General features: G+C 48.7%; 1 long non-coding RNA gene across 1 annotated transcript in view; it reads right to left on the bottom strand.

Moving 5' to 3' along the window:
* The window catches only part of LOC109283404 (uncharacterized), a 28,503-nt gene extending 8,014 nt beyond the window's left edge, over positions 1-20,489 (bottom strand). The window contains exons 1-2 of the long non-coding RNA XR_009455296.1: positions 19,831-20,489; positions 3,369-3,414 (exon numbers count right to left, since the gene is read on the bottom strand). This is a non-coding gene — a long non-coding RNA (uncharacterized LOC109283404). The remainder of the gene's footprint in view (positions 1-3,368; positions 3,415-19,830) is intronic.
* Positions 20,490-24,678: the final 4,189 nt, after the last annotated feature.

The following is a 24,678-nucleotide window of genomic DNA, read 5'->3' as shown; positions in this document are numbered from 1 at the left end:
CTTACTTAACTAACTTCAAGGGCAGGCCTTTGCCATGGTGCTGAATGAGTGACACCACCACATGCTGTCTTAGGCATGGTTTAGTGATGTGGTCCATGGTTGTTGGATGTTGGCCATTAAAGAATGTATGCAGATATTTCAGCTTTTATTCTCTCCAGTACAAAGGGGAAAAAGCGCGGCCTGTTTTCTAGGCACGTGCATGAGGAAAAGAGGCCAGCAATGCTGGAGGGTATATCACCGCTAACCCTGCAGATTCCCAAAATTCCACTGCTGGTGTCACTCCTCTGCTATTTGATAAGCATATTGTCTCCATCCCCGATTGCTGCTCATTTAACTTCACCCACATCTAGGTCTTAGACCATTACACTCTTTAAAATTATTGGTCTACCACTGATTGCTTCAATCTTAACTTATTACTAAATCAACAGTTGATTCATTGGATTTTTGTCAGCCCTGACTTAATACACACGGTTGCTGATAATCATTACTGATTCAGTTCATTGCAGATTAACTCATTGCATTTTGCTGCTGATAATCTGAACCACAGTTAGTTAATTCACTTTACTGCCTTTTGCCTCACTGCCACACCAAGCACACAAATGCTTCTTCACCTTTACCACTGACCCCATTGCCCTGGCTTAAGTCACTAATAGATTTACTAAATCACAATTTCTTTCAATTTACCCCGCACCTTTTCTACAATTCTCTGTCAATGCTTTTTGCACCCCCTCCTGATAAGCTATATACTCAGCTGGTATAAATCAGTCTAGCTCCAGAGCTACTTCATTTTACATCACCTGTGGACTTGGCTCAATGTCCATCTATTTCTCTTTCCCACTACATTGATCTATCTTCTTTTTCCTCCTGTCCCATTCTATTTCTCATTCCTCTCTTTCCTCTGCAAATCCACATTTGCTCTTACTTTACCTTTTTTTATCCTTCCTTCAGATATTTACTAGCCAGACATCCTTCAATCCCACCCTTTCATTCTTTCCCTATCACCATAGTCATGCTGTTTTGTCTCTTCCTCTTTACGTACTTCACTTCCATTTCTATCCATCTTTCTTCCTCCTCCTAGAGGAGTTGGCTCCCTTTCTTTTTCTTATCACAATCCTTTACTTTTGTTCTCAATAACTTAATCTTCCATAGAAAGCAGTGTGGGATGGCACTGTGGAGGATTTCCATCCCCAGTCTCTTCCCCATCTCTCCTGCTAGTTTTTCCCCCTCTATCATTGTCTTCTTACCTGTCTATCACTCCAGTTGCTAAGCAACCAGCTCTGCCTATGTGACCTGGACCAGGTGAGAGGGGGTGTGGATCTTCCTCTCTATTGTTCTAAGCAGAGACCTCATGGCCGGGGGTGGGGAGCAGGGCCAGTAGCCCCTTTCACTCCACCAGGTAGTGATGATGTTTTTCAAGTTGGTTGGTTAGTAGCCAACAATTGCTGGCCTATATTGGGCCCCCAAAGGTGATGTCAAAAGGTCTATATAAGCTAAGACTGCCCAGGAAGTGGGGCAGAGCAACCATGATGAAGATACACACAGGAGCTGACACATCTGCAGCTCTCTCTCACGCGCTAATGTTATTCTATAATAATTCTCTATCCAGCTGGGCTGCTTCCTGGTGCCTGTGCTAGACAGCTGGGCAGCCTCCTGCCCCCAGCGTGATCTAGCATGGGCCACCGGAAAGCAGTTCAGCTGGGCTGCTTTCTGGCCCCAGCCTTATCTAGTGCAGGGCACCGGGCAGCAGCCCAGCTGGGCTGCCTCACGCCCCCACAGCAAACCTTGAAACCATGTCAAAACAGCCCTTCTGTTTCGATGGAACGGAACGGAGCGGAACAGCTGTTTTGACTCAAAATGAAATTTGAGAAAAAATACTGTTCCCTCGAACCATTGAAACTCAAGGTGAAACGGAATGGTGCCATTTCACACACCCCTAGAAGATGGCACCTTGTAAACAAACTCATTCAGAAAGGCATAAGTGTTTGTTGCCTACTTCATCAGATGTTATGAATGGACTGGACTTCTCTCTGCAAGTCCATTAATAGGATGACAAAGTTGGCTGTTGCCAATAGAAGCTTATGCCTTTCCAAATGAGTTAGTATAAGGTGCCTGTGGCAGGCCAGTAAGGGGTGCTCCTGTACTGAGCCACCCATCTCACTGTGCCCGCCCACCTGCCAAGCCCTGAGTGCCTCCCTGGGGCACCTCATGTCTCACCAACCCCCCTTCCTGGAGCACACCTGCAAGCCGGGGGGTACCACCGACACCACACAGGGGTCTGGACTGTTTCTGGCCTTGTAGTCCTTGAGGGTGCTTGACCCACTATAAAAGCTTGGGGTGCTTCCTCTAGCGCAAAAAGTAGGGTACATCTAGCATGGGGCACCAGGAAGCAGCCCAGCTGGGCTGCCTTCTGCCCCCTGCTGGATCTTGTGCTGGGAATGGGAAGTCAGCCCAGCTGGACTGACTTCCCATCCCCAGCCTATGGTCGAAACATTTTGACTTCTGAAATGGTTCGACCAGCCTCATTTTATTTCGAGGCTATTCCGATGGCCTGTGTTTCGTTCTGATTTTGCTGTTTTGACTTTGAAATTGGTTGAAACAGTGTTGAAACAAAACGGCCAGTGAAATTTCGCATAGCCCTACCATCTTCCTCTGACTTCAGGCTAACACAGCTAACTGCCTTTTAAAATCTCTTATGGTGACCCTTTTACCCTCCTCTACCTTGCCTGCTTTGTTATCCTGGATGAAATCCCTCATTCCTTACAACAGGGGTTCTCAGTCCCTGGGCCACAGTCCGGTGCCACACAACGGTGGGTCGGCTGCCGGTCCACAGCATGGTCAGCTGGCTGACCAGCAAACTGAAGCCCCACAGAGCTGGGTAGAGAGGCCATGGCTCCTTTTGCAGGGCCTGCAGCAGTGCAGGGTTTGGCCTACCCCCACCTCCTTGGGGGGTAGGCCAGGTATTCTTACCTGTCTTCTGGCTGGAAATTCTGGCTGCAGTCAGCTGTGACTGCTGGGTCGTGGTTTGCTGGGCTCCGGCCACTTCCAGGCCATGGTTTGCTGGGCTGTGGCATAAAAACTTTGAGAACCCCTGCCTTAGAAGGATCAGTTCCTTAAACTGGCCTTTAAAATCTGCTTCTTTCAGCTAAGCAGTGAACTAATTTCCCCAGACCCAAAATGTGCAAATAATATTGGCTAACTCTCAGCTATACTTGCAATGGCTCTGCAAAGCACAACTATTTCTTGCCTGTATGTATTTTGGTTTGTCCATCTTCTTTTTTGCTTAGAGTAACACATTTTTTTGCTTTAAGGCTGTTTACAGTGTAGCAGCACAGACCTCTGTCACTGTAGTGGAAATAAGTCCCACTCACCTGTTCCTGCTCTGCACTGGTCAAGATTTTTCATGAGAGGTTTTTCCTATTGGGGAAAAAATGGAAATGAAACCTTTTCAAAAAAAGTAATTGACAACTTTTATGCTGAACCAAATTTTTCAAAGTTTCCATGGCTTTTTTATAAAAAAAGACAAAACACCCATTAACAAATGTTTTCATTTACCAAAATAGTCCCATGGCATAAACATATTTGATGATGACTGCACACAAGGTTTTGATAAAAAAAAAATTGATTATAATGATAAAGATGTCATGGATTACATTTAAAAATGTATCGCACAGGAAGGACTTTACAAAATAGCTTTGCCTAAAATTGTGACCAGCTCTAGTTTTCATTAATGAAAGTGGGGAAAAAAAAGAAAAAGAAAAACTCACCATGGGGCAGGCTAGGAAATTTAACTATTTCACTGATGTTTCCTGCTTCAGAAAAATGTGGTACTCTTCTGAAATGCTGACATTTCAGTGCCTTGCATTCACTTCAAAGCAAGTATCTGGAAGCAGAGGTTAGTGCTTGAAATGCATTTGCACTGTTTATGCAGCATGCCATGCAGCCCCCTAATGTTATTACTTATTATTAGTTCACCAGTATTGAAATGGAAACACTTTTGATATATCGAAAAGAAAGTAGTTGACCTTTCAGTCTTTTTGAAAGTGCCTTGTTGTCATCTGCTGAAATACTTTTCTTGCCAAACCGTTTGTCTGAGGCACAGTACAGTCTCTGCTACTGTAGGGTAGTGAATTTGCTCCTGAAGTGCAGGAGGTCATGCAGACTTTAAAGGCTTCATATTTCCAGCTTGAGTGCAGCAAAAACTTTTCATACTCCTAAATAATGTCATTGTAATTTTGGTGCAAATTAAGGAGTCCCATTATTAGTTTCTAGTATTTATTCCAAATCTTGGAAAGAAACTGAACCTGACAAGTAAAAGAGGTATCAAATGAATTACTCTTCTAGGCAAAGTATAGACAGCCAAAAAGCTGGAGGCTGAATTGAATCAATCTTTGCAGGTTAGTCTAAACTGCATAGACTGAAAAGATAAGCAAGTGCACAGATATTCACTTTTGATTCCAGAAATGCAGCCACATACCTGCAGTGGCTCAGGCAAGAAGCTGGGGGGCACTATAGCACACCTCCCTGCTCAGCTGGAGCAGACAGAGTGGGCCAAGGCTAGCCTGCTCACCCGGCAAGGAGCGGTTTGCAGGGGAGGAGCAAAGCATCCTGTGATGCTGGGGGAGTGCGAGTTAAACTTGAATCTAAGGGGATCTGGGACAGAAGTTCAATAAACTGATTTAACCTAGATCAGTTAAATCTGATACTACATTTATCCAGGTTGTAAACCAGTTTCAGCCATTTTGAAAATGGTTTACATGCACTGAACTCCTGTTGTGTTACAGATTTGTACTGGTTTCCAACCACTTATACTGGTTTTTATGTAATTTCTGTGTCTAATCCTATTGATCAAGAAAGGGTTACTTTTCATGACTTTCAAAGAGATAAGCGATATGTCAATTTTTTTTTTTTTGGCATTATTCCTGATACTATCTTAGAGTGCTGTGGTGAACTCTTAAAGGCTGCTGTTCCTATTAAAAAACTTGACTTTCATGAGTAATATTTGTGTGTTTTTGTCAGAGGTTTTTGTCAGAGGACACTATTATCCAGGTTTGATAATGGGAATAACAATGGAAAAACATCTGCCAGTTTGTGCATGTGCATGCCTTCAAAATACTAGTAGGATGGTGGTAAGTAACAGTTTTGTTAGCAAAATCTGAGAGGGGTGGGTGTCATCTACACAGGATACTGGAAGTACAGAGCTCCTGAGATTTAACTTCAGGTCATTGTGACACTATTCCTATACAAAGTTATACAGTGTCATAGGCTTGTATAAATCTTCTCAGACAACTAGATATGTGGGACACATACCATGCCTTGCAGCACCACCACCAACTGTATTGTGCTGCTCTGAGCAGGTTGCCTTCTAAACCAGAAGCAGGGTAACAGTGACCACATGCCTGTGTGTGGGCTAATCAGTATGTGTGTGGGCCAATCCCTATGGTCACTCATGAGTGCTAATTAGCCAGCAGTACTGTGTAGATCCAGTTACCCTGCTTCTGGTTTAAAAGGCAGCTTATCTAGGTAAGTGTAGCAAACTTGAGGACAGTGTTGCCATGGCATAAGACTGACAAGTTCTCTGCATTGAGGCATTAAGAAACATTTAGCAGGGCCCATCACAGTGCTAAATAGGAGACAATGGGAAAGAACAGGTATGTAGGTGTGCAATGAAGAGGCAAGATACTAGATGCATCTTATCTTTTTAAGATTTTTAATATATTCAGACTGTATTTGATAACACACTTTTCTGCTAACAAACCTATGCTGATCTCCTGCTGTAATCCCCAGATCAGATCAATTTTGGTCACGTTTCATAGAATCATAAAATTGCAGAACTGGAAGGGACCTGTGGGATCATCAAGTCCGGTCCCCTGCTGTGGGCAGGAAGTTATTGGGCTTAGACATGCTCAGCAAGGTTCCTGTCCAGCCTCTTCTTGAACAAGTCCAGTGATGGTGACTGTACCACCTCTGGTGGGAGTGTGTTTCAGATTCTAGTGACCCTTACAGAGAAAAAGTTATTCCTTATGTCTAGACTGAATTTGCCCTCTATAAGCTTATGTCTGTTGGTCTTTGTCCTCCCTTGAGGTGCCCTCCTGAAGAGTTGCTCTCCCAGATCTTTGTGTTCTCCCCTGATGTACTTGTAGGCGACCATCAGGTCACCTCTCAGCCTTCTCTTACTCGGGCTGAACAGGTCCAAATTCCCTGAGTCTCTCCTTGTAGGGCTTATCTTCCATGCCTCTGACCATGTGGGGTGTCCCTTCTTTGTACCCTCTCAAGCTTATCCATGTCCTTCTTGAAGTGTGGTACCCAGAACTGGACACAGTACTCCAGCTGAGGCCTCACTAGCACCAAATAGAGAGCGAGGACCACCTCCCTGGATCTACTGAACACACATCGGCTAATACATGCCAGAGCTCTATTTGCTTTCCTAGCAACCTCATTGCACTGCTGGCTCATATTCATCTTCCAGTCGATTGTAACCCCTAGGTCTCACTCAGAATCTATGCCAGCCAGTGGTCTACCACCCATCATGTAGTTGTTGTGAGGGTTCTACCTACCCAGGTGAAGGACTTTGCTTTGCACTTATCCTTGTTAAATCTCATCTGATTCTGCTTCTCCCAAGAGTCCAGCCTGTCAAGATCTTCCTGGATCCTGGCCCTATCCTCCAGCGTGCTCGCATTTCCCCACCACTTGGTATCATCTGCTAACTTAATAATTGAGCTTTCCACCCCCTCATCTAAATCATTGATTAATATATTAAAAAGTACAGGTCCAAGCACAGATCCCTGGGGGACGCCACTGGAGATGGCCTTCCAGGATGAGGCCAGCCCATCAGTTACCACCTGCTGGGAGTGGCCTTTAAGCCAATTGTCCGCCCACCTCACTGAGGACTGGTCAAGTCCAGCACCCTCAAGTTTGTGGGAAACCAAATCGAAGGCTTTAGTGAAATCTAAGTAAATCACATCCACCATGTGTCCCTTGTTCAGATGTCTAGTTACCTGGTCATAGAAGAAGGACACAAGGCTTGTCAAACATGGTCTACCCTCAACAAAGCCATGCTGATTGGTTCTTAACACCCTGTTGATTTCCAATTTGCAAATGATGGCCTCAGTAATAGGTTTTTAAAAATTTTTACCCAGAACTGATGTCAGACTGACTGGCCTGTAGTGTGCAGGGTCATCTCTCTTCCCTTTCTTGAAAATGGGCACCACATTGGCCCCCTTCCAGTCATCCAGGACCACTCCCAAGTTCCATGACTCTTCAAACAACTTGGCCAATGGTGCTGCTATTAACTCAGCCAGTTCTTTCAGGCAGGACTCTTGGATGCAGGTCATCAGGCCCCACAGACTTGAAAACATCCAGGTGTTGTAGGAGACCTGTTCAGGACTGATTTTGTGTAGTTTGTTGACTTCTCTATGCTCCCCAGGCCTCTGATCAGGTGAGTAGCCCATGCTTGATTTCAGGTACTGAAGTGAAGTATTCATTTAGGAGTTCGACTTTTTCATGGGCATCGACTGTGGGCTGCCCTTGAACATTTAGTACGGGTCCCACAGTGGAGCCTGATTTTTTTCTTACTCCCTACATATCTGTAGAAGGACTTTTTGTTGTCTTTTATTCTGGTTGCCAGCTTTCTCTCCATGCTTGCCTTGGCTTTCCTTATCTCATATTGGCAGGCCCTGGCAATGCAGGTGTATTTCTCTCTGGTTACTAAGGCCTTCTTCCACTATTTGTATGCTTCTTTTTCAGAAGCTCTCTAATATTCCTGTTGAGCCAAGTTGGTCTGTTGGCTCCTCTCAAAGCACTCCCTGTAGCCTCCACACCTCCCCTCATAGCCACTCCTAGTCCTGTTTTAAACTTAAATACAGGTATAAGCTAGCTAACTAAAATTTTCTAACAAAAATACACCCCAAACCTGGGTCTGTCACACCACGGTGATAATGGATAAACATATAACAAAAATCACCTCAATGCCTGGTGATGTTGAGCTTCCTTCAGCTCCCTGTGCTTTGAAGCTCCTTTACCATGGTAGGTCAGAGCCAGACTGAGGCCTCAGTGATGGTCCTGGCCTTATGAAGCCTGTAGCCAGGCCCCGTCTGGGTCACCTGATCCACTACTTCCTCACCAGGTCTGTCGATCATTATGCTGATTGACAATCTGATCAGGTGTTCTGGGCTCCTTGGAGTTGGCAATATGGTGCCATGTAGGCTGAGGTCATACCCACTAGAGTGGATGGGGTGTTGGCTGGGGACCAGTACCACCCATTAAGCAGTAGAGCTTGGGAAGGTGGAAAGTTTGTCAGGGTAGATGGGCTGGAAGACATGCATCCAAGGATGTTGGATGACTGCAAATTGATTACTTTTTCTCCATGGTGCAGATTAACAATACCCTAGCTTGAGCTAGGCAGAATGGCTTAAAGATAACCCTCACCAGGAGGAAGTGGCATAACTTAAGATGCTTAGGGGTACTTAGCACAGTTTAATACCCTTTAATGCATGGACACTTACACTGAAATGTCTTTAGAATGGCTTAAACTACTTAAAGGTAACCTGTAACACTGCCAATGGTCTCTGTCCCTCCCCCAGCATAGGACACTGGCTTTAAGATCCAGGGCTTCTGGTTCTTGGAGGGCAGAGGGGAAGAGAAATGATTTGAGACAGTACACATACACACCTCCTCCCCACAAAAAAAATTGAAGACACATCTGTCACAACCCAAAGTTGTGACTTTGTGTTTTGTGTGTGCTTCAGCACTGCTAAATTATTTTCCAGCTAAATTGCAGCTTCTTTGCACGGTGGAGTTTTCTGCGGCAGAAGAGAACCCCGGTGCAACGGAGAATTTCCCGCCAATTTGTAGCTTTCTTTGCATGGTGCATTTCTTTTTGCATCTAGGAAATGCTCGGTGAAAAGAGTTCCCGCCATTTGTATTCAAATTCGAGCCACATTATTGGTTCACATTAAATTATGTATACGTGGCGGCTAGCGATTGGCTTGCTAGCCGTATAAAGAGCTTGAGTGGTTTCCGCCCAAGTTGGAGAACTCCGAGGAGAAACCCCGCAAGGGAGGACTCCACGAACACCAGGAGGAGGAGACTTCACGCTGTGTGAAGATCTCTAAGCGCTGCGGATCCTTACAGACCCAACGCATTTCTTAAAAGGCAACAGGGGCCTGACCAGCCTCTGGCCTCTCCCCATCGCCGATAGATTCCTAGACGTATCCCTTCCTGCGAGAAAAAAACCGGACCCACGGAGCTTCAACAACTCCATGGGAGAGAGCGAACTTGTCGTAATCCTCAAACGAAGATTTAAGCGGAGCTGTGCCTGGAAAACTGTCCAGCCTACACCACGACCACCTTTGGTGTAAGTAAACAATCTTTAAATCAACCACTACGCGTCCGTGACTAATTCTAGCTCGCCCCTGGTCTTCTCCGACCCCGCGTGCCCGGGCTGCTGGCCACAGCCCGCGTGCACAAGACGGGCCGCGGATCACTCCCGGCCCGCACAACATCTACAAAGACACATTGCAAAACCCTCACAAATACATTGAAAACAGCCATCATAACACAAAACGTCTGTTCCCCAGACTGCCCTCCTGCACTCTGTGTCAATGGGAACAAATAAAAAGAATGGCAGGTGAGTAGACATAGAAAGAGTATGCCTACACTGTTTACTACTGAAAAATAAGCCCTGCCTATCTGCTCTAGCCCCAGAACTATGCTGATGAAGGTGTTTATTCACTGTAATCAAGTTACCTCTCAATCTTTGTGATAAGTTGTAGGCATTCATGAATCTCACACACCTCTTATTTTGAGACTATAGTGTGTCTAGAAATATCCCCTGTATAACAAAGCAGAAGAAAGCCAGGGGACCCCTTAATACCATCAGTATGTTCAGACTTAAATCATGAAGTCATAACTGTTGAGTCTTATGGTTTTTCAATTCAAGTTACTTTAATACTACTCTACTGAGACTGCTCCAGGCAGGTAGCACTATGCTCAGCAGAAGGACCTTATTGCCTCTGGCCCTTATGTGATTAAAAATGGAAGAGCTCTGAAAACTTGCTTGGTTAGCTTTATGTTGGGGAACTGGTTATCAGGGGTTATGCTGCTTTGGGGTTGCTAAGAGCAGCGCAGAAAAACATTTTCCTTTGGTTTGTTCTCTGCCCCTAGCTGCCTGTAGCTGATGAAGGTAGATAGGTACTAGCTACCTTCTGGCATTGCTTACCTGGGTCACAGCTCTTGAAGGTGGGAGGATGAGTTGGCTTGGTAGTTGACTGGGCAGTACAACTGGGCAGTTGTTCCATGCCAACTCGATCATTTTGTAGGGTGGAAAGTTTGTCCACATAAGGCAGGAGGTAGGGAGAGGGGACAGTGCATTTTGGGATGCTGGGAGACTGAATATTAATAATTTTATCTCTATGGAACAGTTACTGTAACATGTTACTGTAACAGGAGCTGGGTAACATAGCTCAAAGATGAACCTCACTTGAAGTGGCATAACTTTTAAGAAGCTTAGAGGGTACTTAGCACTAGTTTCTGCACCTTAATGAGTGGACGCTCCCATATTAAGAGCTCTTAGCATAGCCTAAGAGTAATGTGTAACAACGTCCTTAGTGTTTATGAAGTGTTTTGAAATTCTTAAACAGAAGATACTACACAATGACAAAGTAGTACTACTGAAAAATATTCCAAGAGGCACATTTAGAATATACCTTCACTAAAGAATAGACCCTAAGCATTCTAGTATATGATGTGATAATGCACATCCTGATGTGGTAATTGTGTTTATGTTTCATGGTTCATAAACATCTCTTTGAAAAAGACTCTCTGAGAATGTATTCAAAAGCCCTTTTCAACTAACAGTATGTCATGGGATCAAACTGTTTATTTTTAAATCTGGGTCAAGCCACAATTAATCTCTGGATGTAGGTACAGATTTTTTTGGGAGCTGGCAAACTCCCCCAACCCTAACAGAGAAGAGTGGCCTAAATCGCCACACAAGTAGTTTACACAAACACTTATTTTCTAATTTACAAAAGGAAAGTTGCCTTTGGTGAAAATTACTTGTAACTAACAACAGTAGCATACCTGTGTCTCTATAGAGCCTTTCATTAAGGGATCTCAAAGTGATTTATAAACATTAAAGAAGTTTCCAAGCCTTCTGGTGGAGACCATGCCAATAAATCTTATATACATTTTGGAGATGAATAAATGAAGCTGCAGTCAAGTTAAATTACTCACCCAAGATCACACAACAAATGAGTTAGTGGCAGAACTGAGCATGGAAGACTCATTAAGTTTATGAACAGGATTCTATATGATGTGGATACCTGCAATGAAAAATTGCACACAATGACCTAGGAGTTACTTTCCAGTCCTTTGTTCCATGCCAGCGTGATCTAAGCACTAGGCAACACACTCTTCAATTAAAGAAATAATGGGGGACTCTTATTTCTGAGTTGCCAGACACCATTCCTGGGTAGGACACAGGTGGCCCTAAGCTAGCATTTCTCAACCTGTGCATAGGGACCTAAAAGCAGGTTGCAAGACTATATGAAAGGGTCACAAATAAACTTTAAAAATGGATTAACAAACTTTAAAAAAATAGGTTCTCCTTTAAACGAGAAAAACATGGGAAACCGTGGCTTTTCTCTTGCAGGCTATCAGAGTCTGCAAGGGGCTGCTTGGGGTTCCCCTTGCCCCACACACTGGGTTCTGAGGGCAGGGGACAGCAGGTCAGGAGCGAGGGGCACTGAGTTGGGACTGGCCATCAATGTTTACCAATAGGTCCTAGTACAAAAAAGGTTGGGAACCAGTTCCATAAGCCAAACCTCTTACTTTATCAGGAGAAAGTCACACACAGCAGTGCCTGACAAACTGCTCAGCTGTGCTCAACATGCACATTTATTCTGGTTAGCAAGAGTAAAAGTTGGATGAAGATGCACAACTAGTAGTGTCAGGGGAGCAGCTAAACCTGTAATGACAACATAATCAAGTTTGAATGGTCTGGGAGCTTTAATGGAGTGTAATAGGACTCTCCCCTTTTGATAAGGTGGTGACAGAATTTGCATGGTCTGCATACTTTTAAGCATTCTTCAGTATCTTATCCTGTGCCAGACAAATAACCTAAGTTTTAAACTCTCTGGAAAGTGCTCACCATGTCAAAGTCACCAGCCAAGATTTCCTGGGCAGTCGTTTGAGCATTGAGGGGAAGAAATTTCCAAAGAGTTGGAATAAGTCTTGGCCTTATCAGGAGTTGGTCTGTCAGAGAAATCCTAGTAAAGGCATCAACATGACTACTTTGAAATGCCTTGGTAAAAGGACATGTTCACATGCTTAGGGAAATAGCTAGACACTGTTGCTCCCTAAAGTGTAGGAGGTACACAGACTGGCTGTCTCAGGAGATTTGTAAGGGAATATGAAGCCTTTCACCAGTTGAAATATAGCTCACATCAGTGAGGACCAGAACTCATTGCTGCTGTACCCAAAAGCTCTTTCATGACCTACGTGAATTTAGTTAGCATTCATAGTGCTCTTCTTAGTGGACAGGTGCTTGAATCACTCTACAAGTGGCACCCTCATTGACAGTCTTATAAGTGGGTACAAGGAAATGAATAAACCTTGAGATGCAATTACTCTCTTTCACTCTGAAGTGCTCCCATGGGTTCAGGGTTGAGTTACAGTGTCAGGGCAGCTTTGCCACTAGAACTGCTATATATGTCCTGGGGATACACAAAGGATTTCAGTCTTCATCTGACCCCTTTTATAGGCTTTACATGTAAGTAAAACAATTTAGAAGAAAAGCTGCTGAAGTGCAGAATCATAGATTTCATAGACATTAGGGCTGGAAGGGACCTCGGAAGATCATCGAGTCCAGCCCCCCGCCCAAAGGGCAGGACGTCAGCTGGGGTCATAGGATCCCAGCAAGATAAGCATCCAGTTTCATCTTGAAGGTGTTCAATGAAGGCGCTTGAACAACCTCTGGCGGCAGGCTGTTCCAGACCTTGGGGGCTTGGACAGTAAAGAAATTCTTCCTTATGTCCAGCCTGAAACGATCTTGTAGTAGTTTGTGACCATTCGTCCTCGTCATCCCTTGGGGCGCTCTGGTGAACAAACGTTCCCCTAGATGCTGGTGATCACCCCTGATAAACTTGTAGGTGGCCATCAGATCACCCCTGAGCCTGCGCTTTTCCAGGCTAAAGAGCCCCAGGGCTCTCAGCCTGTCATCATAGGGTCTGCTTCCCTGACCCCTGATCATGCGCGTGGCTCTTCTCTGGACTCTCTCAAGCTTCTCCACATCCTTTTTGAATTGTGGAGCCCAAAACTGGACGCAGTACTCCAGCTGCGGCCTCACTAAGGCCGAGTACAGGGGGAGAATGACGTCTCGGGATTTGCTTGAGAAGTATCTATGGATGCAAGCCAGCGTTTTGGTCGCTTTACTAGCCGCAGCATCGCATTGCAGGCTCATGTTCATCTTGTGGTCAGTGATGACCCCCAAGTCTCTTTCTTCCATAGTGCTAGCCAACATAGCACTGCCGAGCCTATAAGGATGCTGTGGGTTTTTTTTCCCAAGGTGGAGAACCTTGCATTTATCGGCGTTGAACACCATCAGATTCTCATCCGCCCACTTGCTGAGCCTGTCCAGGTCAGCCTGGATCACCCGCCTGTCTTCTGGCGTGGATGCTTTTCCCCAAAGTTTGGTGTCATCGGCGAACTTGGCCAGTCCGCTTCTGACTCCAGTGTCCACATCGTTAATGAAGATGTTGAACAGTATGGGTCCAAGGACAGAGCCCTGGGGGACCCCACTGGTCACAGGACACCACGATGAGTGACTTCCATCAATTACTACCCTCTGGGTCCGACCCCGGAGCCAATTTTCCAGCCAGTGGATCGTGGGGGACCCAAGGCGACAATTGGCCAGTTTCTCCAAGAGATGATCATGGGACACCAGATCGAAGGCTTTTTTGAAGTCAAGATATATGACATCAATCTCTTCTCCCTTGTCCAGGTGATAGGTCACCTGGTCGTAGAAGGAAATGAGATTGGTCAAGCAAGACCTACCCGCAACAAACCCGTGCTGGCTATCCCTTAAGATGTTGGTGTCGGCCAGTCCATTAAGGATGGCCTCCTTAATAAACTTTTCTAAGATCTTCCCCGGGATAGAAGTCAGGCTGATGGGCCTATAGTTAGCCGGATCCACTTTCCTCCCTTTCTTGAAGATAGGCACCACGTTGGCCTTCTTCCAGTCTTCGGGCACTACACCAGAGCACCATGAGTTTTCAAAGATCCGCGCTAGAGGCTGGGCTATGATGCTCGCCAGCTCCTTGAGTACCCTGGGGTGAAGATTGTCAGGGCCGGCTGACTTGAAGGTATCCAGCTTCTCAAGATGTTCCTTCACAAAGTCAGCATTAATGGAGGGCAGAGGATCACCCTCACCCGGACTTCCCGGCCCTGTAGCAGGCACAGGCGTCCCATGGGGCTGATGAAAGACCGACGCAAAGTACCTATTTAATAGGTTGGCTTTTTCCTGGGCGTCAGTTGTCAGTTGCCCCATCTGATTCAGCAGGGGTCCAACGTTGCCCCTGCTTTTCCTCCGGCTCCCCACATATCTGAAAAAGGACTTTTTATTGTCCTTGATGCTCAAAGCTAGCTGGAGTTCAGCTGCAGCCTTGGCTTTCCTGGTCTGCTCCCTACAGGACCGGACCAGTGCAGAATAATCCTCCTTGGAGGTGACTCCCATCCTCCATCCTTTGTAGGCCTTTCTTTTTAGCCTCAGGAGGTCTGCTAGGTCCCTGGAGAGCCAGGGGGGCTGCTGTGCCCTCTTGCTGCCTTTCCTCCGAGATGGAATAGACTTAGTTTGTGCATTGAGGATCGCTCCCTTGAGGAGCAACCACTCTTCTTGAACTCCCCTCTCCCTGCGGTCACAGTCCCTTAGGGCCTCACTGACAAGCCTCCTGAGCTTGTCAAAGTCGGCTTTCCTGAAGTCAAGGACTTGCGTGTTGCTGACTGACTTGCCAGCTTTTCGGCGGATGGTGAAGGTGATCAGCTCGTGGTCACTGTCACCCAGCTTCCCATCGATCACTAGGTCGCCGACTAGGTCCTCCCCAGTAGCCAGCACCAGGTCGAGCAGCGCTTTGCCTCTCGTTGGCCCATAGACTTCTTGAGTCAGGTAGAGGTCATCCACGCACGAGAGGAAGCTCTGCGACCGCTCAGATTTTGCTGAGCGATCCTCCCACGAGATGTCTGGGTAATTGAAGTCACCCATGACAACCGTGGTCCTGGAGCAAGCTGCCTCAGCCAGTTCCTGGGCAAACTCCTGGTCTAGCTCAGGACTTTGGGTGGGAGGTCTGTAATAGACTCCCACCATTGTGTCCCCTGTGCCGTGTTCCCCACAGATTTTAACCCAGAGGGTCTCCAGCCGTCCACCCTGGTCGCCAATATCGGCTTGCAGGGACGCGTAGCTTTCCTTAACATAGAGAGCTACACCCCCGCCCCTTTTCTCTACACGATCCCTCCTGTACAGGGTATAGCCATCTATCCCCGTGGTCCAGTCATGTGTGGAGTCCCACCAGGTCTCCGTGATCCCTATGACATCGTAATTGTTTGCACTGAGCAGGAGGATGAGCTCCTCCTGCTTATTCCCCAAGCTCCTGGCATTTGTGTACAGGCAGGCAAGTGCCCCCTGGGGGGCTCCTTCCTTGCCCACAGATTTTACCAGGGCTGGGGCTGGGGTGGGCTCACTTGAGTGCCGTGATCCGCTGGCTTTGCAAGGATTGCTCAGCGGGCCAGCAGTGGCGGTAGTCCCCCCGTCCCCCAGCGGGCTTAGTTTAAAGCCCGGTGGAGCAGGTCAGCCAGTCTGGCTGAGAAGAGCCTCCTCCCTAGGGGAGAGAGGTGGAGACCATCTCTTCCCAGCAGCTCGCTGCCTCTCTTGCCAAAGAGCGGGCTGTGGTCATGAAAGCCAAAGCCTTCCTGACGACACCAGCGCCGCAGTCTTTGGTTGACCACATAGATCCTCCTGTCCCTTCTCAGCCCATAGCCTGAGACTGGGAGGATCGACGAGAACACCACCTGTGCCCCCAGACCCTTAAGTCCCGCTCCCAAATCCCTGTAGCGCCTCATGACCTGGCTGGGAGTGCTCCGAGCCGTGTCATTGGCGCCCACATGAATAAGGAGCATGGGATAGCGGTCTGTGGGTTTGAGGAGCTTGGGGATCCTCTCTGCAATGTCCCGGATGCGGGCCCCTGGGAAGCAGCAGACTTGCCGGGCTAAGGGGTCGGGGTGGCAGATTGGCCCCTCCGTCCCCCTCAGGAGGGAGTCTCCGACAACAAACACCTTACTTTTTGTCTTGGGGAGAGCAGGGCCGGGAGTTGCAGTTGGGCCCATGTTGCCTGTGGGAGCCGGCAACTCAGCAGGCTCTGCTGGGGCAGCAAGATGTGCATACCTGTTGCTCAGTTCTGGCGGGGGAGGGGCCTTGGTGCGGCGGGCCTTAGGGCCCTTGACCACCTTGGTCCGTGCCCCTGGCTGGACACAGCAGGAGGTCCCAGAGTCCTCCTCTGGCCTGGAGGGAGACTGTGATCTACCCTCTGCCTCCCGGGGGAGAAGGGCCTGGCAGTAGGAGTCTATCTCCTGCTCGCAGTCCCTGATGGCACGCAGTCTGTGGACTGTGGCCTGGAGCTCCTCCAGCTGGCGTGCCAGAGACCCCAAAAGGGAGCAGACCCTGCAAGGGGAGGTCACCATGCTCCCAGGCCCCAGAGCCTGAAAAAGGGACAGGCAGCCCCCGCAGCCGAGAGCCAGGGGCTCCGTCTGCACGGAGCCCGGAACCAGGGGCTCCATCTGGGTGGCCGTCTCTGAGGTGCCAGGGGGGGGGCCGCGGAGCCCGAGGGGACCCCCTAGTAATCAGCTTACTAGAATGGGGTAATGTGGTCAAACCAAGGGAATCTCAAAAGATATACCCCCAGCACATATTTATTTGACTTACTTGTTAAGCTCATTCCATCTATAATATGAAAGCACTTCTGCTCAAGTTGGGAACAAAACCTCTTCTCTCTTTAAGTTCTGTTCAGACTGGGTAAGTCTACATGAGATGTTTTACTGTTCAGTAAAGCATCACCATCTACACATGCGTGGCAATTAGGGTGCAGTAGATTAATTTACTGTGCTGCCACATAGTTCCGTTAGATACAAGTGGTATCCAGCAGCATAGTAAATTACTGTGCTTAAAGACACATGTAGATGGTGATGTGGGGGTTAGTTTACTCCGGCTCGAACTGAACCAGAGTATATTCAGTCTCATTAACTGCATGTGTAGATGCGCCCACTGGCAATGAAATAAATACGCTATTAGGATCTGAAAACCCTGTCCTTCTTTCTGCATATTCCTTACCTGAGGACAAGAGCCACTTCGTTTAATCAGATACGCAGCTTTCCTCCTATCCTTTCTGCTTTTTGTCAAATAAGATTTGTAAGAAGGAAAGAGACCTCGTTTTACTTTGTACTTGCCCAGTGCCTTGATCCCATTTGGAGCCCTCAGGTATGAATGTACCATAAGTAATAAATAATTGTGTATTCAACTTTTCTTTCCAACTTGTAGAATGGTATCCCAGGGGCAGAATGCACTTCTTGAATGCAGATAGGTAAGCACCAACGCAAACATCTTATTATCTAAATTTGTGCAGGCAACAATTTCACCTCTCTTATGCCTTTGCAAAAGTCCCAGTTGACATTATCTATTCAAAGCCAGCTAGGAAATCCACCTTAAAAAATAGTAGGATGGGCTGCCAAACTGCAGTTTCCTGATCCTTCCATTATAAAGAAATTTGCTTATGGTGCAATTTGTGTAGGCTCCTTATTCCAGCAAAACACATCAAGTGGTGTCAAATTACTAGAATCAGTCCTAAAGCAACTTTTTTCCTAACAGGAAAAAAAAGCCTACTTCACATTCAATAATTCAATAGTTACTTGTGACATAGTTTCACTGAAGAAGCAGCAAAAACAAGAAACGAGTGTTTGTGTTAGGTTTTACAATAAAAAAAATACAAACAGAGTAACTGAAGACACAAACAGGCTTTGAAAATAGCCAGTTTTCAAACCAATACCTTCCTCACTTTCCTAGTGATGACAGTTTCTCCAGGAAACATTTCTCTTGATGATAAAAGAACTCCTTTGAGAAATTTCCTGAAGAAAATAGTGCCATTTTAAAAATAATTGATCTAAAATATTTTGTGTGAAGTTAATCAGACCTCCAAAAGAAGTTGCAACTTAACTAGAGATAATATTGTGTTAGATCTTCCAAGATAAACCCACAGGTTTACAATTTTAATTAAAACTTAAGACACAATTGTAGATAAAATTATAGACATTTTATTAGCAATCTTTGCCTGAGCTATCTAGGTTCCTGGTAAGAAGGACTTAAGAAAGGAGAAGCATTAGAAGAAATCCATGCTGTTGGGATTCTTTCTGGAGAAGAAAACAGGGCTTTGGAGGTAGGGGGGGCAGGAGGCAGAGCCATAGGATAGGCCTTTGGCTAATGTAAATCAGTGTAACTCCATTTAAGTCAGCACCTCTATGCCAATTGCCACCAGCTGATATCCTTTTCCTATAGGGCTTTTTCTTCCTTTATTTTTTCCTTCCTTGCTGAAGCAGATGAAGGCCAAAGGTAGCCATGGACCCTGTGACTTCAAGAGCAGGAAGCTATAATTATGAAAGAGACACTTCCTGCTATAGAGAGTAAACAGAAAGATGGGAAGATCAGCTGTTAGGAGCAGTAGCATTGGGATGCAGCCAGATGCCAGGGCACTGGGGCAATTGTGCTTGTGATCATGCAGCTGGCAACAGCAGCAGCCACTTTTTCTCATCCCACCCCATCCCGCAGCTGGCACCTGGGGTGGTTGCCCTGTTCGTCCTACCCTAGTTATGCTACTAGTGAAGAGGTGGAAGTGTGGAGTGACGGGAGTTTTTCCCTGGCATAGCTACATATGTTCAGCATATCTTATTTTAGGTGAGGCTGTGTGGCCTTGCCTCATTACAGAGTGGTTACTCCTCACCTTTCCCTCTTTCTATTCTGGCATATGGGTATTTAGGGGCACTGGTAATTTAGTTGTCATTTTAGTGCTTAAAGACCAAAGCAAATACAAATGACTCTTTGCCTTTTCTTGGGCAGCTGTACATGTACAGGGAGTGGTGGATTAAGCTTTATTGGGGCCCTGGGTGAACAGAAAATTGGAGGCCGCCCACACCCCGTTATAAACATGAATGCATGTACTCCAGTGGGGGAGGGAGGGAAGGGGGGCGGGGGCTTCCCCCCAGTGCTGCCACTGCCAAGGTTGGGGCAGACCTCCGTGTCCCATGAGGGAGGCTGAATGGACCCAGCTGGGCTGGGGGTGGGTGGCACATGCTCACCTCTCCTCCTGCTTGCTGCACCAGCCACGCACCCCCTGCCTGCCCGGCAGTGGGAAGCACGTCTTGCTGCCCCCACTGCTGCCAGGTGGGCATGAAGCACATGGCTGTCGTGGGGCTCCCAGGGCAAAGGCAGCAGAGTGGAGAGTCCTGAGCCCACAAGGAGCAGCCTACATCCACCCCACACAAAAATCTGGGGGGCACATGCACCCCCATGCCACCCCTGGGGCATGTATGCAGCAGCAGGGAGCTGTCTCCCACTGCGCCCACACTTCCTGAATGAGCCGCCTGTGGCTCTATCCTGCTCCCTGCCCTGGCTCTGGATCCCAAGCACCACCCTGACTGGGCAGCACCCCCAGCCCCTGCCCCACTCCCTCCCTCACTGTGGGGACCTTGATCTGCTTCCCTACACCCCTTCCCTCCCCACGCCCCTTCCTCACTTACCCGCAGCTGCTCTCCATGCTGCCCAGCTGTTTTCCTGGCCATGTGCATGCATGTGGCCATGCATATGCAGGCGGTGCCCTCTGCATCTTGCTCTCAGCAGCCCCAAGCAGGGTCCGTTGCAGTCCTAGTATGATGCCCGCCAGCAAGGGGAAACCCGCTGTTTTCCGAGAGAACCCAGGCACCCAGGCGGGCTCTGAATGGCAGGGGCCCCCATGGGCCCATGCGTTAATCCACCTGTGTGTGCAGTGGTCTGCAGATCAGCTTTGTGGTCTTCTCCAACTTCTACAGTTCAATACTCCTTTGTCACTCACCTGGAGGGCTTACAAAGATCTTCACTCCTGGGAGTTTCTGCATCAGCCCTTGTATTCCAGTTTGTGGTCTTGGGAGAAGTGAAAAAAAGAAAGAGCTGTCTGCATCTCTCTGCTATTTTCTGGGATGATTTCCAATATTATCCCTTTCTCACTTTTGCTGTTGCCCCCCCCACTACTTTCCCAGGGGCTACATGCTCTCTTGGACTCTCCCACAGGCTCCAGTTACTTAGACTTCTCCCTTCAGTTTAAACCAATGCCTCCCAAAGTCTTTGTCTGGCAAGATCTTCATTAACTGCTGCTGCCATGACTCTTATCACAGTGGAGAGCCCTCAGTAAGTCTTGCCTCAATCTTCATCTCTCTTAAACTGCACACAGTGTGCCTGCTAGAGTCCTGCCTTTGCACACAGACTTAGCCCTGCCCTTGAAAACTGTGCTACTTCCATTTTTTGCCTGCTGGTGCAGAATTATAGCAGCTCCCCAACAGGAAGCCCATGTGCCAGAAAGATGTACTACTGTCTAGCAAAGGGAGGTTACAAGAGTAGCACAAGCAAGTATTTTTAAAAATCTGCCATATAGTTTAACTGGCCACAGCTGAGAAAGCCTCAAGCACTCTCAGGATGGACCTCTCAGGACGACAGGGGGCAGAGACCTCTACGGTGTGGAAAACAGGCACCTTGACCTTTAATATTTGTTTTTTCTTTGGCAAAGCTTCCTAAAAAAGGAAGAGACCTCAGCCCGCTGTTCTGCAAGTAGATATGGATGTGCAGCATTGCAACACCTATGTTCTGGGGCACGGGGACAAGGGAGGGAGGGCTGTTTCTGAAGACGGCTGACTCATCTACATAAGACAGCAGCTGTGGTTAAGCCTTACTTTGGTTAGAAGTAAACCTATAGTTATAGAGTTGGGTATTACAGTCTTACGGGTAAATCCAGGCAGGTGTGTGCATGTTTAATACATTTTTTTATTAGGAGGACTGCAGCAGATACTAACTTGTGCACTGGAGTGCTTGAATAATAACATTGCTGTGGTTTCAATAGTAGGGACATTTGAAAGAGGCACCCTGCATTACAGGTATTTGCAGGGTCCTGCTTGCAAACTTGCAGGACTGACAGAATCTAACTGGACCAGCGGTGCTCCAACTTTTTCCCTGGTGGGCTGGATGGGTGGTGCCGAGTCCACCCATGGCCCAGTGGTCCCGATCTGGTGCCTGTGGCTGGCCGGGCAGGCACCATCCAGCTGAGTGGAGGGGGGTGAAGGACAGGCAAGCTCCAACACCACCCCACAGGAGAAAGGCACCTAACCCGGCCCTGTGGGGGAAAGGGCATGTGGGCTGGCCCCAACCTGGCCTTGTGGGGGGAAGGGTTGCGGCCTAGCCCCAACCATCTGCGCAGGGTTTGGGGTTTGGGAATTTGGCAGGGAGGAAGATGGTGTATTAATGACTACTGCTCTCCTGCTGCCAAATGTCTGGACCCTGAGGAGCCCTGTGGGCTAGATGTGATGGCTCCGCAGACCAGAGACTGAGCACACCTGGACTAGACTGATGTTGCAAGATTATTCTGAAACCCAGTCCATGTGACCCTTAAATCCATGGTTTTAAGTTTCTTTTGGAGAATTGTAAACAAAGATGCACTTTGGTAAAAATCTCTACACTTGCCTGTGTCTGTGCTTATGTTGCTACACAGGCCTTAAGCATGTCATTTAATTTCAGGCCACTTTATAGGTAATCCTCCCATGGATAGTCACTGTGCAGGTAGAGGAAGAGATTGAAAAACTAAATGGCTGACTCATACCAACACAGGTTTTGGCAAGTTACATACTCATTAAGAAATACTGTATCTACTCAAATCCCAGATGACCCTAAATTTAAGACAACCCCCCTAATAATTAGATAATACATGGAAAATTTATAAAATTTGTTATAATTTTCCACATATAGAAGTTAATTATTGGACAGACATCTTAAATTCATCCCCCCCACCACTGCAGTGAGGAAAGCAGTGGCAAGGGAGCAGGTGGTGGGTGAGCGGGCAGTAGGAGAGGCAGTCGTGGAGTGGGTGGTGGGGGAGCAGGGGGTGTGATAGGCAGTCATGGGGTGGGTGGGGGTAGGGGGGCAGGCGGTGGAGGACAAGGGGTGGCCAAGGCAGAGGCCTGACCCCCACCACCTGTCCCCCCACACCTCCTGCCATCTGCCCCCCACACTAATTGCCCCCTGCTGCTGTCTGCTCCTCTCTGGTGCCAGCACCCCCTGGCACCTGCCCCCCTCCTGGTACCTTCCCCCTCCACCTGGCCTTCCCTGCTGCTTGCCCCTTCCTTGCCCTCCTACTGCTTCCACTGGCTCTGGCCCAGGGCATGAAGCCTGTGGTTGCTCTGGCTGGCTGAAGCCGACCCTGATAGCACTCAATGCAGTAGCAGCAGCTCTGGCTGGGCCCCAATGCTGAAGCCCAGGCTGCAGCTTCTAGCACCACCACCATTGCTACCTGGCTGGAACAACCATATGATCTATGCCTTGGGCTGGAGCAGGGCTGGAGCCCTGCTACAGCCAGTGGGTGGTGGTAGGAGGGGGTGTTGCCAGCCTTGACTGTTTTCAAGGGGTCTAGGCCAAGCTGCAGAAGCATGGCTGAGCAAAGCCTGTTTCTGAGGGACTATAGAGTGAATCTTTGCAGACATGACAACTAGCTTGGTCAGCAAAGTAAAGGAAGCCATGAACATGTCCAACATGTCATGTCCAACCACTAGTGAGATACAATTAAACATAGCACAAAGCCTGAAAAGAGGCATTGTAAGAGAAGACCATATATTAAATTATCTAAATCAGGGGTGGGCAAAATATAGCCCGCAAGTCAGATCAAGCCCGCAAGGCCATTCTATCGGGCCTGTGAGGCCCCTAAAAAATTTAGAAAATTAATATTTATCTGCCCTTGGTTCCTGCCAAAAATGACAGTAACCAAGGGCAGTAGGACCCAGGGGAAACCTGGCGGGTTCCCAGGACAGCAGGGCTCACCTGGCCCCGCCCCCCCAGCCGGAAGCCCCAGGCTGCTCTGCTTCTGGTCTGGGACCACATGGCTGCCCTGTGCTGGAACCTCAGGTAAGGGGGAAGGGCAGGGGAGGAGCCCAGGGAAAAGCTGAGCATGGGGGGGAGAGGGGAAGCGGCCCATCGCCCGCCTCAAATCTGGCACCCCATGCTGCAGCCGCTCACAGCCCACCTGGGGCTGCACGTGCCTGCTCTGGACAGCCCTGCATGGGCTGCGAGCGGCTGCAGCAGGTAGCGCCGGCCATGGGGGAGGGGAAGGGCTGCTTTCCCCCCACCCCTCCCACACTCAGCTTTTCCCCAGGCTCCTTCCCTGCTTCTTTCTGGTGTGGAGCAAAGCAGCCCCTCACCCACCCCGTGGCTAGCACTCCCTGTTGCAGCCACTCGCAGCCCATGCAGAGCTGTCTGGAGCAGGCACAGGCAGCCCCACATGGGCTGCGAGTGGCTGCAGCATGGGGTGCTGGCCACGGGGCGGGGAGGGTCTGCTTCCCCCTCCTGTGCTCAGCACCAGGTTGTAACCCATCCTCACCACCAGCCTGGGCCCTGCGCGGCTCCAGGCTCGCCCGTTGGGGCTCTGCATGGTAACAGCAGTTGCAGCCCCCCTGCTTGCTGCACCAGGCAGTGTTTGCCACTCCCGCCTATGGACTGCCCAGCGCTCGAGCTCTGGGCGGAGGGCAGCAGCCAACACTGCCTGGTGCAGCAAGTGGGGGGGCCGCAGCTGCTGCCACCAATGGGTGAGCCTGGAGCTGGCTTGGAGCCCAGGCTGGCAGCAGCGCCAGGTTACAAGCTGATGCTGAGCATGGGGAAAAGCAGCCCCTTGCTCACCCCACGGCCAGCGCCCAGCACTGTAGCCACTTGCAGCCCGCGTGGGGCTGCCTGTGCTTGCTCCAGACAGCCCTGTGTGGGCTAGGAGCACTTGCAGCAGGGAGTGCTGGGCATGGGGTGAGCGAGGGGCCGCTTTTCCCCATGCTCAGCACCAGCTTCTTCCCTTCCGGCAAGCAGGGGGTTGGGGCTGTGTGCTGCCCCCCACCTGTACCGCGGGGCTGGGGGGCACTTGGAGTGAGTGGGTGGGGAGCCAGTGGGAGCACAGGGCCTGTACTGGTGTCCTGGGGCCAGTGCTGGAGGGGCCCAGAGCAGGGTGGCAGGAGTACGGGATCCCAGCTGGCAGGGGCTCTGTGGAACTGGGCCAGCTTCCTCCTCTCCCTGCTGGTGCAGTCCAGCCTGGATCCACAGACCCCTGCCAGCCTGTGCCCTGCTTTGGGCCCCACCAGTGTTGGCCCTGGGACATTGGTCCCAAGACATTGGGACATTGGTCCCAAGATGGTGACCAGGGGGTGGGGCATCTGTCAAGGGGCGGGGCTCCCCATGTGGTCCTTGACAGCCTGCCAAAACTGGGTAAGTGGTCCTCCGCCCAGAATAATTGCCCGCCCTGATCTAAATATACTATACCATAGCTTTAGCTTATAATAACAGATGTAAGCAAATATTAGATGCTATTTTTGTTACAA

The sequence above is a fragment of the Alligator mississippiensis genome, chromosome 1 (genome assembly GCF_030867095.1).
Source record: "Alligator mississippiensis isolate rAllMis1 chromosome 1, rAllMis1, whole genome shotgun sequence".
Lineage (NCBI taxonomy): Eukaryota > Metazoa > Chordata > Crocodylia > Alligatoridae > Alligator > Alligator mississippiensis.
Note: the sequence above shows the minus strand (reverse complement) of the source record. Positions and strands in the feature narration are given on the sequence as shown.